Raw genomic sequence first — 15,720 nt, 5'->3', positions numbered from 1 at the left:
AGCCTAAAGATTTCAATTAGTCGAGTTTTCATTTTGTAGGGCAACATTCTGTCCTGAAGATTTATCCTTACCCTATGCTTCCTCTGGCATTGTTCTTAAAGTAGGCAACATTATTTTAAATTATTTCCTTTCCTATTATAACTTACACTTTTGTAAAATCAATTCAATGAGTAAATTGTTTTCTTTCCATTCTACTTGTATTAATGCATGAAAAACAAAATGAAAGGAAGAATTTTGTAGTTTCTGTGCTTAAAGAATTTTAAATATAATTAGAAAATAAAAGAAAAAATCACCAGCCAAAAATATTCTGAAGTGGGGAACAACATTTCTTGAAGCAAAAGGTATGTTCTGTAACAATTGATGTGATGTTTTCTAAAGAAGAATCTATTACTCATGTTGAGGGAGCACTAGAGAAGAACTCTCCAAAGCAATACAAGGGAGTTTGAATTTTACCTCAAGGATTGTCTTTTTTGTGTGTGTGTGTGTGTTTTTTTTTTTGGCCTTCAGCTTGTGGGATCTTAGTTCCCTGATCAGGGGTTGATCCCAGGCCATGGCAGTGAGAGCACCAAGTCCTAACCACTGGACCACCAGGGAGCTCCCAAGGATTGCCTCTTTGGGGATACTTACCTGCATGTGCTATGAAGGAGATCAGAAGACCACATTATATTTTCTTCCTAATAGTTCATGACCAGAATTAAGACATGAAATACAGATTAGCAAAATGTTACCTTTTTTTTGTATTAGTCTATGTGAGTGGATATGAAATAGAATTTACTACAGATTATTAATGCAACTAGCTTCATGGTTGTAATACTTAATAAAATTATTCCAGTGTGGTAGATGTTGAAATAAAAGCACAAAAAAAAAACACTTTTTTTTTTTTTTTATGGGACGATGGTAACAGTGGTCTTTCCTTAAGTATATGTTCAGAGGAGATGAGATTTTGCATAAACTTGATAGTTTATTACCTAAACACATAATTTTAAATTTTCTTTATTTATATTTATCTATATAGTACATAAAACAAACATTTGTAATGTGTTGTACCATCTGACACAAAAAAGTTAAGACACTGGCAGTACTAGCTGCAACTATTTAGGATAAAATTTTCGTAAATCAAATAAAAATAATGTTATTATGTTGGAGTTTAAAGAGCCTAGAATGAAAAATAGTAAAAAAGGAATTACAGTTTCATATGTTTTGTAAATAGGAAGTTCGTGAGTTTTGAATAAGTGGGAAGGTGATTGAAAAGAAAGGGAATCCTAGAGAATTAAGGAATAAAAAGACAATTACAACAATAGATAACCTTTTGCACAATAGGCAAAGACGTATGAGTAAAATGGATTCTTATGAATAGCAATTGGATTTGAGAATTTCTCCGTTTCTCACTGAATACGGGCTTCTACTGAGTAAGGCAGTTAGCACAAAGCCATCCACCATTCTCCCTGCTTGTAAGAGAAAGTATAAAGAACATAACGACTGATAGGTTCATTAACACTCCCTAATTTAGTCAAATAAAGTTAATGTACATTCAGGGGACTCTGACCTGTAAATAGATTTTTGTTAGATTTCAGGAACAGTTTACCTGAAATAGCCATTTGACTGCTTTACAGAAATGAATCTGGGCCTGCTTCATCTCTAATGTGCATATTGGGTAAATCTGCCATGATTATGGAATGTAGGAAGGGGTAAAAGTACAGCCACTTATGTGACTGAATTTTATTTTTTTAGAGAAAGGAAAATCAAATTGTGTATAGTGAGAAATAAAATGACATATTCTAGTATTTGCTAATGTGATATCTATAGGACGTGGAATTTTTTTTTTTTTTTTTTTTGCCTCTCACTGTTGTGGCCTCTCCCGTTGCGGAGCACAGGCTCCGGACGCGCAGGCTCAGCGGCCATGGCTCACGGGCCTAGTCGCTCCACGCCATGTGGGATCTTCCCGGACCGGGGCACGAACCTGTGTCCCCTGCATCGGCAGGCAGACTCTCAACCACTGCGCCACCAGGGAGGCCTCTAGGACGTGGATTTTGAGCAAGATTTTTAGCACATAAGATCCTTTTAAATATCAGATGATTACCTAAGGACCTTTAAAATATGTTGAAGCTGTTAATTTATTGACTTTCCAATGGACTCCATGGTCATACTATATTCATAAAATATTTGAAATAATGGGATTCAAGTTCAACTATTACTATCCTCTAACCATTGATGCCATTTAACATTTTTGAATATCCTCATTGGAATAATTCCCTGTTTACTTTAAGTGGCTACTGTAAGAACTAAATAAAATTATATATATTAGTTTGAAAATGTAAAAATATTAAATAATAATGATTAATGTTCCTAAAATGTTATCAGTATTTTTTCTTACCAGCCTAACTAGCTCTCGCTTTACAAACAAGGGTGTACCAATGAGTATTCAGGAAAAAAAATACATTTTTTTGATATGTGTATGTGCCGTGATAATTTTTTAAGACTAAATATCAGTGAATTTAATTTCTGGATGTATTAGTAGATTACAGATGAGTAGAAAACAAAATAACTATGTGTATAACTTTCCTCAGACACATTTTGTGATTTATCTTTCTTTATATATTTAGCTTTAGTTAATTAATGTTTTTAATAACGTTTCATTTTGGAATGATTTTAGTATTACAGAAAAGTTGCAAAAGATAATATGGATAGTTCCTATATATTAGGATTCTCCAGAGAAGCAGAAGCAATAGGAGGTGTGTGTGTGTGTGCGTGTGTGTGTGCGTGTGTGTATCTTCCTAACAGTGATATCTCCTCACTTTCTCATTGTGAGGTAGGAACTGATGCCACTGGGAAGCACATATCCCTGACCATTAACTACTTCTTTGTTTTCTTTGTAAGAGGAGATATGTTGGGGAGGGACATGCACACAATATGAAATATGAAATGCATTACAGCTGCAGTGTGGAGCAGCCACCGTGAGTTTCCATGTTTGCTGGAAAGAAGGGAGGGCTAGCAGCAGATTCAGTCACAGAACGGGGACTGTGGTGGACACAGGAGGAGCTCATTTCCTCTGCACATCTTGGCTATTAGACCTGTGTGTGTGTGTGTGTGTGTGTGTGTGTGTGTGTGTGTGTGTGAAAAAGAAGAAAAAAGAGTCAGTGCTCACTGATTTAAATATTATTATTAATATTATTATTATTATTTTTTACTTTCCAATGGAGGCTGAGGGGATTGGAGAAGCAAGTCAGGGCAGGACCAGAGTCTTCCCTGGAATCACAGCCCACCAGTGCCACACTACAGCCCCAAGTGAGCACTACAAGTATGGCTGGCCCAAAGGATGGGTTAGAGAAGGGGTATAGGACAGGGGCTGGAAGAGGGGCTCCGGGCCCATCACGGCACAGGCATTACCTCACATAGTATTGGTGAAGCCTGAACCCGGGTGCCACCTTGTCAGCACAATGACCACATCTCCCTTCTTGAAGAGATATTTTATATATATATATATATATATATATATATATATATATATATATATATATATAAAAGACTTATTCTAATAAGAAATTGACTCACACAGTCATGGAGATTAAGTCCTATGCTATTCAGTGTGTAAGCCAGAGACCCAAGAAAGCCTATGACACTGTTCCAGTCTTTGTTTTGTAAGTCCATTGGCTCTAGACCCAGGATGAGCCTATATTACAGTTTAAATTAGAAGACAGGAAAAAAAATTGATGTCTCAGCTCAAAGGAGTCAGGCAGAAGAGATTCCCTCTCACTCATGGGAGTGTTACCCTTTCTGTTCTATTCAGGCCTTCAACTGATCGAATGGGGTCCATACAGATTAGGGAGGCCAACCTGCTTTACTTAGTCTACTAATTCAAATATTAAGCTCATTCAGAATCACCCTCACAGACACGCCCAGAATGAGGTTTGACCACGTCTGGGCACCCTGTAGTTCAGTCATGTTGACCCATAAAACTAACCACCCCAGTGCCTGTATCCCGTTATCCATTTTCCCCTAATGTTAACAATTTACTTTACCACAGAATATTTATCAAAATGAAGAAACCTACATAGGAACATTACCATTAACTAAACTTCATACTTTATTTGATTTTTGCCATTTTTTCTCATTAATGCTTTTTTATTTTTCCAGGATCCAGTCCAGGACACTGCATTGCATTTAAAGTTAATTCATTTCAATTGTGTAATGTATTTTATTGTAGGATTATGCCACACTTTATTTGTTCATTCTCCTAAAGGTGGTCATTATTTACAAGTTTCCACTCTTGAAAATATAACTATCCAATGAAATCAGCTGAACTCAGAGACATTCATGAAGAAACCCTATTCTTTCTCTCACTGTCTCTTCAATATGTCCTGGGAAATAAATCTGACTCATTCCACAGCATTTTGTGTTAGTCTTAAAACCAGTGCCCTTTTATTTTTTTCAACCTTATTGATGTATAATTGACAAAGAAAATTGTGAGATATTTAGAGTGTACACTGTGATGATTTGATGTACATATACATTGTGAAAGAATTCTCCCCTATTGAGTTAATTAACACATCCATCACCTCACTTATTTACCTTTGTGTTTTGTTTTGGTGAGAACATATAAGTTTCACTCTCTTAGGAAATTTTCAAAATAAAATATAGCCTTACCAGTCTTGTACTAATAACTAAAATGCATAATGTGATATGGTCATAAAAGCCTTAAATATTATTCACATTAAATATACTCTTTTTCCTCCATCTGGGGTTGGTTTCTGGCTTTCAAGTGTGCCATGGAGAGTGGAGCTTGGCTAGGAAATGTTATTAGAAGTGGATTTTTAATCCTTGAAGACTGGGCAGGATGAATGGAGTTTAAAATAAAGATACATTAAGAAAAATTATCCCAAACTTGGAGATAAGTTTAAAAATTGGGCAATACATCACTTTAAGGTCATATGAGGGCACCGTTTAACAGACCTCTCTGAGGATTATCCAGAGAACTGTACTTGATCCAATTCACTTCAAACAAAGTCTAAGATTAGTGAAGTTACATGTTAAATTGTATATTTTTGTCCAAGAGAGATGCAGACACTTTCTTTCTGATAGAAAAGATAATCCTCCAAATTACTAGTTTTTTTTTTCCCATAAGAAATCAACAAGTTTTGTAAGTAACCAGTCTTATTCAGTATTCATTTATTATATTGTCTACAAACCTCAAGTCCTCAAATGATCTTTGACCTGGTTATACTGTCTTAACGGTTTCCTTCTAAATTCTTTTTCTTTGACACATGTTCATTTTGTATTTATTTGAGCCATATGTTTAAACTTTTTGAAAATCAGTCTTTAGCAGACAAAAGGATTCTGCTTTACGTGTTGGGTGATATTTAATCTGGCCTCTGTTCCCTCTGGGAAATGCAGATGCATACATAGTTGCTAGCTGCTCTTTTTCAGTATGCTTTTTTGTATTTTCAGAGATTCTCTTGCAGTAACTTCTGACTGAAGCCACTTGGCAAATGATGCCTGTTTTCTGGAAGGCTGCTTTACACTCCTTTCTTTACTAATGGGTCTACAGACCCATCAAACTCTTTTATTGGAATTCCACTTCTTCTGTAAATTCAAGTGACCCTCCATGCATCCTTTCACCACCATTAATAAGTACAGCTTGCTCTGAATGTGATCAACTGGAAAGACTGTTTCAAAAACAGCCTTTCTTCTTTATCCTTCTCTAAATGATAACCAGGCACCAGGTTCTATGATTGCCAAACCTGAAAGAACACTTTTTCAGCTCTCTAGGTGGTTGGCCTGAAAACTCCTCACTTAGCTTGAGATATGAGGAAGAAGTATTTTCACTTTCTATTTTTCTTTCCCCAATGGGAATTCATTATATCAGCACCTTCTCTTTCTCTGAAGCAACCTTCTCTTCTGTCTCTTTAATATCCACGTAATTATAACTCTTACCACTTTTATTCTATATTTCTTTGGTTATTCTTGACATGTACAGTTTGTTCCTTTGCATACATATTTTCAGGTTAGCTAGTTTTGAACCCAGTACTGTGAAAATTTTGCTAATATTCTGAATGATAATTTATAAATTTATGAATTAATTTTTTGATAGTTAGAATCTTCATACTTTTGAATAGTATTGTCCATGAACATGGTATGTTTGTCCAGTTTTTTAGATCTTCTTTTATATATTTTATCATAATTTTATAATTTTCTTTATAAAAGTCTTATACATCATTTAGTAGATCAATTTATGCATAGCTTGTAGTTTTCAGTTTTTATGAGGTTTTTAAAAAAATTATTATTTAATTATAATTGTAAAATGTTCTGCCTTTTGAATAATAATTTTTATACCAATCAACATTGTTGTTCACTGTTTTATTTCTAATAATTTCTAGATTCTCCAAGGTTTCCCTGTCCTATATAATTAATGACATTTTTCATCTAATTTTATATCATGTATTTCATTTTCTAGATTTATTGAAATTAGCCAGGATCTGATACCCTCCCTGACCACACACAGAGCCTATAAAGTTAAAAGGAAAGAATGATAGTGAGTGTAATTCTATTCTTGATCTTATGGGAAACATGTCTAAAATAACTATATATGTGATGCCAGATTTATATTTGTTTGTAAGTTTGGGCCATTCCCTTAATTAGTTAACAAAAATAGCCAAACTTGTTGACAAATGTTTATTTGATTAAAAATGAATTTGGATAAGGTCTACTTTTTTCTGAATTTATTAGTATAATTATATGCCTTTTCTTTAAATCTTTCAATTTACTGCATCAATCACTGTTTTAATATTTTGAAAACCTTGAATTCTTGTGATACAGCTTTATTGATGATCATACGCATAAATACCTTGATAAATAAGCATGAACAAAATGTTATAATAATTGTGTACAAAGAAACAAGTGTAGGAGAGTTGCTTTTAAATCTTGTATTCTATATGAATTATCTGACAACCCTTAACCCTCATTTCCTTTTGCATTAAAATGTCTTTAAAAAGTAAACTTTAAGTGAATAAAATAGTTTATATAATAATCTACTTTTATTCAAGCATTTGTGATTGCCATAGGTTAATTTTTTTTTTTATTTAAACTTGGATATTACAGTAGTTTAGGACCTTTTCCTTAATGTTTCCAAGGGGATTAAAATATTTTGTCTATGTAAATATTAGGGAAATTAGAAGAATCAGACAAATCATAAATATGCAATACAGTTATATTGTGGAAGAAAAGTTTTATTATTGTTCTAATTCAGGAAATGTTCTCTCAGTAAGCACTGGCTAGCTTAACTAAATGCAGCTGTGTTTCTAGGGATAGAAGAACCAATACAAAGCAGCATAACTACCCACACATCATCTAAAATATAAAGCTTGAATACAATTCATACAATTGTTGGGTAGATTCTTTTAAGCTATGTTTATTTATTTATTTATTTTATTTATTTATTTTTTTTGCGGTACGCGGGCCTCTCCCGTTGCAGAGCACAGGCTCCAGACACACAGGCTCAGCGGCCATAGCTCACAGGCCCAGCCACTTCGCGGCATGTGGGATCCTCCCGGACCGGGGCACGAACCCGCGTCCCCTGCATCGGCAGGCGGACTCTCAACCACTGCGCCACCAGGGAAGCCCTAAGCTATGTTTATTTATATAAATGTTAACAGAACTGTAATTGTTCTACTCATAATTTTTTCTTTGAAACACTCTGAACATGTAACAGAATCTTGCATATTGTGGATACTCCGTAAATACTGTTGAGTATTTGACTGTCTTCATTTTATTATTCTCATTAACAGTAATATACACATTGACCATCTACCTAGAAAAAATAGCCTTCAGGCAAATTTTTAAATAAATGGAAATTATTTATATTAGGAAAGAGAAAACTCAAAATTGAGTTAAAACACCACTTTTAAAAGTATAATTTTATTTTTTCAAAGATATATTTTAAACTTCAACATGTATGATTATTATAAAAAAACTTGGATAGAAAGAGTTATTAAATGATGGTCATTATGATCATTTGTTTTCTTGTCTACTTTGTGGTCTCCCCTTTTTTAATGGCTTGTTTTTGTAGTGGAGAACAAAACTCATATTTTACCCCCAGTCTCAATGACAATGAACCAGGCAAATATCTATTGATGTATTTTGGTATATCCAATATCACTTCAAAAGTAAGCAAAACAAACAAACAAACAGAAAATAAGATGTTAGCCCCAATCTCTGCCCACTAATCAAATTTCTAACTTCTAACTTTGGACTTTACAGCTTTCACAGAAATTCCTTGAACTGGTTCATCAAAAATCACCTGTGTTACTGTAGCCAGAAGATATTTACAATGATACAAAGAAAATAGCAAACAAAATCTTCTAATAAAAGTCTGAGTGGGGCATAACTCCTTACACTGTCAGAACCTATGCCAGTTCAAAAAGAAAGAAATAAGGAGGGTGGGAGGGAGACACAAGAGGGAGGAGATATGGGAGTATATGTATATGTATAGCTGATTCACTTTGTTATAAAGCAGAAACTAACACACTATCGTAAAGCAGAGAAGATGTTAAAAAAAAATGAAGATGTTAAAAAAAAAAAAAGAAAAGAAAAAGCAGAGAGAACTACAACGACACGGACACACACAAACACAAACGCAGGCAAACGCACACTCTGCTCCCTTCCCCAGATCAAATAACAACATCAGACATGAACAAAATTCAGAATAGCAGATAATTCACAGAGATTTTGTTTAAGAATCATAAACATTTTCAGAACACTGGAACCCAGAAAGGAGGTGAGGAACAAAGAAATAAGTATCATGTTATAATGCCCATGATGGTATGATTCCATGTTACAATCATATGGGTGTATGAGTAACATCTTTGGAAATTTGTAGAATTAAAATATTAACAATTAATCATCAAAAGGAATTAATGATTATGAACAAAAGTCAAATTAAACCACTATTTCATACCATATATAAAAGTAAATTCCAAAAAGATTAAAGTCCAAATTTAAAAAAAATTAGAAAGACATTCTGCAAAATAGAAGATACCAAAGAAAAACCATATGTAATATATTTGAGTGCAAGAAATTAATATTTTCCAAATAGAAGAATAAGTCAGAGAAACATAAAAGAACCGGGAGAAAAGCTCTGAAACATATAAAAGAAAAAAGGAGTGGAATGATATTTTACTGTTCCAGTAGCTCCTGCAAATTAAAGAATAAAAGATCTTTAAACTAAATGGAAACGATGGTAGAGATTATGACAAGAATATACAGAGTAGAAAAGACTATCAATTCAAATTTTCAATAAGTGTTTTAAAAGATGTTCAACCTCTTTTTTAATCAGGAAAAAGCTAATCAATGACTAACAATTTTCATTGATTATACTGGCAAATATGTTAAAGACTAATAACCAATGATGGTGAGGGCAATCAAAAGGAGCTCTCTCATGCATTTCCAATGCAAGTGCCAATCACAACAACCTTTTGGGAAACTAAGCTGGCAGAATCTAAAACTGACATATGCATTCCACTATATTCAACATTCTCACTTCATAATAAAAATATGGAAAGAAAAGTCCCATTGTTTAAAGATTCCCTGCAGAATTCTCTGAAGGGATAAGAAATAAAAGGATCCTAAATACCCACTAATAAGAGAATGACTAAAAAAATCATAGCACATCCATAAATATCTGATATTACACAGTCATTAAAGAAAAAAATCGATTTCTTTATAAGCATAATGCTCGGTAAAAGAAGCAAGTTTCAGAGTAATGTATATAATAGCATTTTTATAAAAACAGATTTTATGTATGTGTATGTATATATATATATATATATATGCTTTCATATGCTTACATGGACATAGAAAAATTACTTGAAAAGATGTCCATTATACAGTTAATATTTTTCCTTGTGGAGTGAGAGAAGGGAATGGAGAGAAGGGAGTGAGCACTTAGTTTTATCATGTGCTCTTTTGTGTCAACCATTGCCATGTGTAGTTTGTAAGGACAATCCAATAGAGTATAATTCTTGATTTTTACTGAAATAAGTGTACAATTCTTACAAATATTATAGAACACAAGGCTCAATTTCTTGTGGAAAAAAGGAAATTTTTCTCTTCTATTTCACAATTAATTTAGTGTCAATCCAATAGCAGATATTGAGCTTTACCAGAGTTTATGAAATCTTTAAAATTGCTAGGGAACCTTCAGCGGCAAGTAACACTTCCTTTAAGGGCATTTTAGCTATTTGGATGAGAGTTAACAGATTGTAGCTGTTGGAACATTGTGAACTAGTCTGAGTGATAAAGTGAAGCACTATAGTTCATGGCAATAAATGCCACCTGCAGTGAATTTATCAGTCAACTAATATTAAGAACATATTCGAAGGCACAGTATCATTTCTCAGTACTTGACATCCAGGCACAAAATATTTTCTAATGTTTATTAGCACCATATCAGTTGATAAAAAAGGTGGCTTTGCTGGTTTCAGAAGTGCTTTTCCCCAGGACCATAATACACTGCTGCTTTTGGCAATGTAGAACATGAGATTTTTGTAAAACTATAAAGTTCAATGCATTTACTGTATATTCCATTAAGTACTTACAGTCATAATATAGTGTGAGTCATGTACATTCATTAAAACATTAATTTTATTACATTGTTTCAATAGAAGAAATCAAAATAATCAGAATATTTTTTAAAATAAAAGGAAATAGTAGTTTTATAAAATTTAACATTCTGATTTGATGTTAATAGCTTCTATATTACCATTGTTTAATAACATTCCAAACTGTTCAATAACCAGAGAAAATATGTACAATTCTTATTAAATTAAAATATATCCCATAGGACAAAAATAGCAAATACTTTGAAAAAATGCTCTTCAAAACTATCTGTATGCTTAAAAGCTTAATTGAAAATAAATGTTGAAATGATATCTTGAAAGACAGTTTGGAACCTCATTCAGTTTGTATATTGACTGTGGAAAAGTGCTTGCTTTCAGACTTCCCTGTGCTTAGGCTGACTTTTCACACTATTCTTCTCATATTACTGATTAACTTGTGTGAATGTAAATTTATGAATGTGTGCCTTGGTAGGTTATAACAGCTTTTCATACAGTATTTCTCTCTGGGCTTCAGATTCCTATTCTTTTTTTCATTTTCTTTCTGTTATGCCTCCAACTCCGTATACCAACATTTGCAGCTAAGTAAACTGAAACCTCTATTAGTGGCTGAAAATGTGCCTTCTGATCCACTCTTGTGCCAGAGATAAAAATTTTGCCCTACAATTTTTATTAATTTAAATAATTTTAAATTACTTCTGCTTGTCTCTTCTTCTATTCTCTCAATTGCTTGTTGAGTTTTACTTATGTTTCCTTGATTATTTGTATATACCTTATATTTCCTGGAGAAAATATGATCTAACTTACTCATTTTTCTTTTTATTTGCTTGCTTGCATTTTGTGAAATATGCTCGAGTAATAATAACTAATTATATAGATAGGAAGTATAAACCATGTTCAGGGCACCAAAAAATCCTTAAATAAATATTTATTTTCAGTTTACACACCACATTGTAGAATGACAGTTCAAATGCAAAGAAGTCCTTAGTGAACAAAAATGTTAATATTCCTGTCTTAGGTTTGAAGAAAAAAAGTGAGGGGTCCTAAAACATATACATTGATTAACCTCCCTAAATTCTGTTGCCTGCTTTTGGGATTGGACTATAATTTATTTTATTTTGTTTTTAAGATATCTTAATTGATACACCAATTATTATTTAGATATTAACTGAAACTCTAGAAGTAAAAGCCCAAAACTACTCTGGTAAGTCCATAAGGAATCCGTTTTTCCTTTCTACTTATAAGATATATACATTTCAGTTTAATCAATTTACAAACGTGGAACTGAGGTTAAAAAAATAAAATACAGCCTCTAGTCATTTTCCTCAAAGAAAGAACCCCTCAGGGCAATCTGTCAGTTTACATTGCAGTTAAAAATTGTTTCAGAAGCATTGGCCTCCAAGTAATAAGCACATAAGAAAGTATAATATAAAACCTGTATCACAGAATTATTTTGATTTATATGAGTAGCACAGATAGAATTATCTAAGGGGATATGCAGTACAATTGAAATAAAACCAAAAAAATGCTAAATTTCACATTGTGTCTCACAATAGTTTGCAGAAAAGAGGGCTTGCTCAAGATGGTCATAAACTGACTTTAATGAAAGTCAGTAATTTATATACTGCATGTTGAACCATCTAATTTTTGTTTATGTTGATGTAATTGCTATGATGAAAGTGGGGGAAAAAGGACCAAACCACATTTTCAGAATATTAGAGTTTTATTTAGAGTGGTATTTTATTAAGTTAAAGATGAATAATAAATCGATTTGACTGGCCACTAAATCATTTGTTTTTAAATTTTACCATTTATATGTTTTATAATAAGGGACAACAGAGAGAAAGAACAATGGCAAACAATGAATGGTGCTGTAAAGAAGGCTGATTACCACTGATAAGTCTCTTCTTTATTCTTCTCTGATTTTCTTATTCATAATTTAGGTTAATTTAGAAAGACTTGATATTATGTTATTGAATCAAAATTATGTCTATAAAAAATGAGATTGCATGGATCAGAAGAAAAGTAGGAAATGTAACATAAATATATCCACAAACTCCTTTTCAACATCATAGTCAAAAACTCTCATTAAATATGAACTTCAGTACAACAAATAGATGAAGCCTACAGCAATGATGGAAACCAGGAAAGAATGATATTCACACAACAAATTTAATCAGTTTATACAATTGAAATTATATTCTACGATAAAAAAATGAAAAGTCCCTCAGAGATAGGCTCAGAACACACAGAACCTGCTGTGATGTTTCAAGATACCTAAAAAAATATGCTTTTAAAAATTCCATGAGATGAAAGGCTTAGTTTATAGTCCCAGTGGTTATATAACAGTCATGAAGCTCTTGGCCTCAACTAACAAAGCATGGAATTAAATAAGACAAAATATGTACAGGCATACCTTGTTTTATTGCACTTGGCTTTACTGTGCTTCACAGACATTGTGTTTTTTACAAATAGAAGGTTCATGGCAACCCTGCATTGAGCAAGTCTGTCAGCACTGTTTTTCCAACAGTACTTGCTCACTTCATGACTCTGTGTCACATTTTATTCATTCTCTCAATATTTCAAACGTTTTCACTATTATCATATCTGTTATGGTGATCTGTGATCAGTGATTTTTGATGTTACTACTGTGAGTCACTGAAGGTTCAGATGATGGTTAGCATTTTAAAAATATTAATTATTTTTAATTAAAGTATGTACATTGTTAATTTAGTCATAATGCTACTGCACACAGGCTACAGTATGGTATAAACATAATTTTTATATGTACTGGGAAACCAAAATATCCATGTGACTTGCTTTATTGAGATATTTGCTTTATTACTGTGGTCTGGAACTAAATCCACAATATCTCCATTGTATGCCTGTAATGAGTTCAATAAAAATCAACATAAACAACTATTTAGGAAGACTTTAATAAATCACTCTGTCTTTGAAAGAAAATGTAATCTAAAATGCATAAGTATATATCTTAGGGTAATATAATTCATTAGACTTTTTGATGCTATAGATATATAAATTAACATATAGATATGTAAAATGAAGTAGTTATATGAAATGATTTATACAATCTTTGGCATATAAATAAAGGACACAATTTTTTACAATAAAATTTAAAACTAATTCTGCAATCATATTCCAAATTAATGTGAAAACAACATTTAAAGGCCACATTCCTTAAACTGCATTGCAATAAAACTAGAATTCAATGATTGCACGATTAATTATAAATCACCCAAAGTTATCAAATAATAAGTATAGCTGAACAGATCAACAGCCCAGAGAAAATTCAAAATAGTTTAATATATTTAGATCAAATAAACTTTCAACTTCTTGGCTTACTTTTTTAGTTAGCTGTAACTTTTACAATATACCCATGTAAATAGTTCAAGAGCACTAAAACAATTTAAGAAGTGTTCCAGTTAATTTATGAAATGATCTAAATCCCACCTTTATTGGAGAGCAAGAAAAAGTAAACTGAACACCAGCCTTGTTTATCTGCAGGGTTTGAAACGGAACAGTGAGGAGATTGGTACAGCTTGAATCACTTCTACTCTTAGGAATATGCCCTTGACTACTGTGTGGAGGATAGTGAATACAAGAGTTTGGGGGTGCGGGGGGGAAGCTGTTAAGGTCATGATGTCTGGAAGCAAGATGGTAGCAGTAGAAGTCATTGGATGTGGTGGGTACTGGATATATTTTGAAGATAAACCTAATTTGATTCTTTAAATAACTGAAGGTGGAGTGTCAGAGAAGTAAGGGGCCAATGTCTTTCCATGGCTTAAAGTCTAATTTTATTATAAACTATGGGCTGTGCACTTGCTTGATCAAACTCAGCTCCTCTTCTCTTTGCCTGGAGCATTAGACCCCAGCTTCACTCTCCTTTCACTTCCCAGATTGTGCCCTTAAATCTTTGGCATAATATTTCTCAAATGCTTTTCCTTAGTTCTTGTCCTGGCTGTTTTTGTCATTGTGGAATCATATTGTAGATCTCAGCTTAAATTTGCTCTTTCATAATGACTTCCATGAACATTGTGCTAAAGTGCAAGCCCTCTTACTCTCTTCTACATTCCACCAAAATCATTCTGTATTGCAACACATTATTTGTTTTCTCTGCAATACTTTACATTTTGGAATCATTTACTTATAGATTTGATTTCTTACCTTGTTTTTTCAGTCTCACTGAAATTCAGTAAGTTTCATAAAGGCAGGAACTAACTCTGAATTAACTTCTAACGCAAATTGGGCACATGCTGAGAACTTGGCTTATAACTGGGCCTCAGAAAACATGTAAACAAATGAGTAAATGCAAACAAAATTGGAAAAATAACATCTCTTCCTGATATATTAAAAAATAGTTAATTATTAATAGGATAATAAATTACTTTGTGAAAGAGAAATTTTATTTTAGTTAGATCATAGAACTCATATTTAGCTATGAAGAAATAGAAACACACGAAGCCATGTCAGGATGTGACAACACTGCCCCTCAACTGGATATCTTTCACTATCCTCTCATATACACCATCTTCTGTGTCCTGCAAGGTCAACCCAAATAAACAACATTAAACGTTCCTTTATCCTAAGGCTTCCTTTTAGGTTTATCCAAAGTTGAATACCTGCAGAGGTTATAGACGAGGTAGGAGAGTTAAGTTGGTGAGTATATTCCCTTGGTTTGCTGCATTATGGTTACTCCACACTGATTGCATTTCTTAATACACTCTGTCTCCAGTCCTGATAACTGCTTTCTCCCTTGTCTCTGTAGCATAAAGGCAGGATTAGCACCCCTTTCTTATGAGGCCTAGAACTTCACTCTATCATGCTGTTTTCTTAACCCTCACCCATATATTTTTAAATAGTCTCTGTATTACTGTTTTAATTACTCAAATTTAGTGTGCTTTTTTACCCGTGCCAGGACCCCAACCAAAAAAACACTATTAAAACTATTATGTTGCAAATTATGTAACCTCTAGATATAAATAGTCCAGCATAGGAATCAGAAATAAAAGGTATAAGGGTTGAAAATAGAAATGATACAATTATTACATATAAATGACAGAAATATTTATTAAGCAAAATTGAATAAAAAGTT

Source organism: Pseudorca crassidens, chromosome 18 (genome assembly GCF_039906515.1).
Source record: "Pseudorca crassidens isolate mPseCra1 chromosome 18, mPseCra1.hap1, whole genome shotgun sequence".
Lineage (NCBI taxonomy): Eukaryota > Metazoa > Chordata > Mammalia > Artiodactyla > Delphinidae > Pseudorca > Pseudorca crassidens.
The sequence above is the reverse complement of the archived record's forward strand: the minus strand, read 5'-3'. Positions refer to the sequence as shown.